This window comes from Marmota monax, unplaced genomic scaffold, assembly GCF_021218885.2.
Source record: "Marmota monax isolate L192 unplaced genomic scaffold, Marmota_monax_Labrador192_F-V1.1 WCK01_AAM20220418_F8-fsc00034, whole genome shotgun sequence".
Lineage (NCBI taxonomy): Eukaryota > Metazoa > Chordata > Mammalia > Rodentia > Sciuridae > Marmota > Marmota monax.
In genome coordinates, this window is record NW_026693934.1 from 11,015,759 (window position 1) to 11,020,387 (window position 4,629).

A 4,629-nucleotide genomic window follows, 5' to 3' on the forward strand; every position below is an offset into this window, starting at 1 on the left:
GTGCACTATCATTATGTGTATGAAGGATCCACTGTGGTATATTTGTACATGGATATAGCATAATTTGGTAGACTTCATTCTCTAGTTCTTCCCCAAGTTATATCTGATTTTCTAATGTATGTAAGTTTCATTGGGTTTATTGGGCAAGAAGTACCAGTGTAATAGATCAGAGTGATATTCTCTAGAAGGCCAGAAGGATTAAATTCTCTGCAGGTAAGATTATGGCAGAAAGATGAATAGGTGCCACAGCCCCGGGGCTAGACAAGTAAAGGTACATTGCTATCTTGGAAATGCCTTTTTTCCTGACTGGACCCTCATGGATAAAACAGCCATCATTAACCACAGTAATATCAGGATGAACTAAATAAAATTTATTTTATATAATCTATAGATATAATTTATATTTATATAATATATATACTGGTTCCCTTCAGTCCCCAGCATTTCCCCTTTTCCTTCCTCTCTCTCTCCGCCATTCCCTTCCCTCTACTCTACAGAGCTTTCTACTATTTACCTTTAGTTATTTATTTTAATTAGCATCTTGTAGATATACACGATGGTGGGATTGACTATGGTATGTTCATTTATGTAATAGAAAAGTTAGGTCAGATCTACACTTAATGTGTATGAAGGAAGCATATCTGTCTTACTTTCTGTCCCAGTCCCCTCACTGAGCTTGCAAAATACCATGAGAGAATAAGGTTATTGCCAGGTGCTGCGGTGGCACATGTCTGTAATCCCAGCAACTGGGGTGGGGGCGGAGGTAGGAGGGGAAGGCAGGACCATCACCAGTTCAAAGCCAGTCTGGGCACATTAGTGAGACTCTGTCTCAAAAAATAAAAAAGACTGGGGATATAGTTCAGTGGTAGAGAGTCTCTGGGTCCAATTCTTTTTTTTTTTTTTCTTTCTTTCTTTATTTTTATGTGGTGCTGAGGATCGAATCCAGGGCCTCATGTGCGTGTGAGGCAAGCACTCTACCACTGAGCTACAATCCCGGCCTCAGCTCCAATTCTTAATACTGGGGGAAAATAAAAAGATTGTATTTTTAGCAGGGGATTGGTAACTGGGAGAGGAGATAAGGGAATACATTAAGAGCTGGAAATACATTAAATCAGATGCTGGTTACATGTAAATGTAAAAATTTGTCAAGCTGTACACTTAAATTTGTGAATTCTACCTGAGTTTTTATATTTAAAAAGAAGAAAAAAAAAAGCAATACAAAATGCTTGGTACAGAGTAGCCATTAAGAGAATATTTATAGAACACATGAATATGGGACTTCAGTTCTCCAATTTTGTTTCAGTTATTTCTTTGGTAATACTAACAAAAGTTTAGAAACTTTTTGATGTTAAACCATGTATCCAAGTGACAAAGTTTAAAAGCACATCTACTTAGACTAATGTAGTTTATTTAGCTCTATTAGAAACAAAACACTGTATACCATGTCAGTGTATTTAAACTATTTCATATTTCTGAAACATTCATTCCATGTATACATCTATGTATTTATAAATCTATATATTCAAAGATTTACTTTAGTCAGATAAATACTGATCACCCCTTTCAAGTGCCCAAGTGGACATGGTAGAGGACACATAGGAGACAGGTGCTACCTTCAGAGGAAATTAGTCTCTTGGTCTGCTGTTTGTGGAAGCCAGAACACAAATGGAGGCCAAGGCCAGACTAGTCAATTTGGAAAGTGGGACAGATAAAATCTACATCACTCATCAATATTCCCTGTGAAATTTGATTTCATTATTACTGGTTGGCAATTCTTTAGTCCAACAATTCATTGCTCATACAAGGTGCAAATCTAAAGGAATGTGTAAAGTTCATGTACAGGCTCACTTCATGCTAATCTGAACACCCTAATACAAAAATTTACAGTTACTGAGCATTTTTTACATCAGGAAGGCAGATCATTTGTTTTGGGTTATTTTGATGACAAGTATTATAGCTGTTTCACAATGGATTGGGGTGACATTTCAGGATCATGCAGAGGGCTTGAGCCATTTGGCTTTTCTGAAATTCCCCCTTCCCAACTAAATATTACCTACATGCTATGTGTGGACTTCCTTCTTCATTTATTCATTCAAGCCTCAAATAATTGTACTCCTACTATGTATTAGGTTTTTATATTATGTACAGGAAATGAGAAAAAAATTCACAGCCTCTTCCATATTTATGGCATGTATTGCCCCTGGTTTCTTCCCCCGTTCATAATTTCATCTTTTTTTTATCAGTTCAGACTATTGCTTGCTGACACATAAGGTGACCTCGGGTAACCTTTTTCTAAGTCCTAATGCTTTGCCTTTCAGCATAAGTTAAAAAAAGCAGCAGCATCTGGATCCTAGTCTCAATAAAATGCCTTCCAACAGCTCAAAGCAAGGTTTGTTTTTGTTTTAATTTGGAGGGTTTCAAGTCCAACTTAGTTCTTTTATTTACCTCCTGGCAGCTTCATAACCAGGGAGCAATAACTCCCTTATTTGTAGGTTGTTTAATAACTATATAGTACCACTCTGGGAGCAATAGAGTAAGGCCTCTTTCCAGATGCCATGTTTTAAGACTTTCAGCTGGAAAGACCTTCACTATGTGAAATTTATTTTGATTATTTTAAATCAAGTTTTGGACTTCTTATTCAAGGAACAAAATATTGGCCTCTGGCTTTCTGCCTCCTGTGTTCTGGCTCTGGGCCATATGATCATCTAATTTGTACTTTTTCAGGCAGACAGAACGTGAAAAACTGACCAATGTAGCTTCAATAGCAATAAGCACATCAAGTATGTAACAGGAATTATGAATACTGCTATAGAAATCAATTTTTTAGAAGTCACCTCCCATAGGTGGGGAGGGAGGGAGAAGGTGCTGGGAATTATATTGTTATATTGTGTATTGTGGGCATGTATGAACATGTAACAACAAATTCCATCAATATGTATAACTATCATGCAATAATTAAAAAATGTGGGGAGAAAAAAAAGTCACCTCCCATTTCATAAAGCATAGGTGTCTCTTGCTTCCTCTCTGTCATTCTTAGGTTCTCTTTGAAAGTTCTGTGTCTAAGAGGCACCAGACACAGAGTTGCCCTGGGTTTTGTTGCCTACAGGTAATTATGCTAAAAGGTTATAGTAGTAGATATTATTATCCTTACATACATTATGCATTCTAGAACAGAAGGGTTTTGCTGGAAAGCTTCACTGTTAGTTATGATTTACATTTTTTACTAGATACTTTTCTTTGGTCTTTGAAGACAAACATGTTAAGATGCCTTTATACATCAACAGTAAAGCAAAAAAAAAAAAAAAAAAAAAAAAAAAACCCACGAAACAGTCTGTGTGCTTGAGTACTTTTTTAACAAGGCAGACATTGCTTTAAAACAGGGTTTGTCTTTGCTACAGGACCCAATCTATTTGGAACTGTTAGGGTGAGGAAACAGGGCAGAAGTGAAACTTTTTGTGCTATCCCATCTGTAATTTAAAATATAAAATGCTGTGGCTGGGAATGTAGCTCAGCAATAAACACATACTTAGCATGCACCAGGCCCTGGGTTCAACCCTCGGCACACATACACAAACGAATAAACAAAACACATCTGGAATTAAAATTATTTACTGCAAATCCAATTGTTTTCTTTTGCATGCTGTTCTTTTTGAGGGCCTTGCACTGCTAGTGCTGAAGAATGTGCTTAGTTGGCCTACTGAATAATCCAGTACAGTGGGTATCCCACTGAGGTCATCTCTAGCTGGGTTTCAGGGGATGGAAGAGATGGACTCGTGACGGGAGTGAGCGCTGCAGGGAAAGCCTGCCCTAATCCAGCGCATCAGGAGTCTAGGTAGGCCAGGTGCGAGTGGCTGGCATCCTGAGGGCCTGTCCTGGTGTCATCGGCTTGATTTGAGACTGGTCTGAGCTGCTTCTTCCGGGCTGCTTTAGAAGGCTGCGGTCGGGTCAGGTGAGGTGACGTGAGCGTGGGCGTTTGAGGACAAAAGTCGTTGGCAGCTCAGTTTTCTGGGAGAGGGCCGGGCAGCCAGGCTGCAGCACCTGGGTCAGCAACGCGAGCCCAGCACCTGGGCCGGCAGCGCCTCGGACAACGTCGCTCGCCCGGCCCGGACTACGGTTCCCGGCGTGCTCCGCTCTCTCTGGCCTAGCCGGGCAGCCCGGCGTGCACCGCGCGAGCAAGCCCGACAGCCGGGCACCCAGCTCCGCCAGCTTCGCGCCCCGCCGGGGACGTCGGCCTTCTCTTGTCTTCCCTGGTGTTCCTCTTTATCCCAACTACCTAGGACTCAGCTCCACAAATGGAAAGCAGCTTCCCAAATTGAACACTATAGTCCACGCCAGCCAATACCCTGAGCGGATTACGGTCACGTGACAGGACTGAGGCGGAGCTCTGGTCTCTCTGGTTCTCCAGGGTTCGCTAGAGGACGGGCGGTCCAGTGGAGGACTCCCTACATTCTTCCTCCATTACCTCACTGCCTCCGGTGGCTGCTGGGATACCGGAGGACTTGGGTCCCGGCTCGACTCAGTCCTCCAGCCGCCCGGGAAATACCTCCAATTCTTCCCGGCTGCCGCCGCCGCCCCGCCGTTTCTTCCTTCGCCCGCTCGCCGACCTCCTTCGCCCAGCCCGGTCTGCGC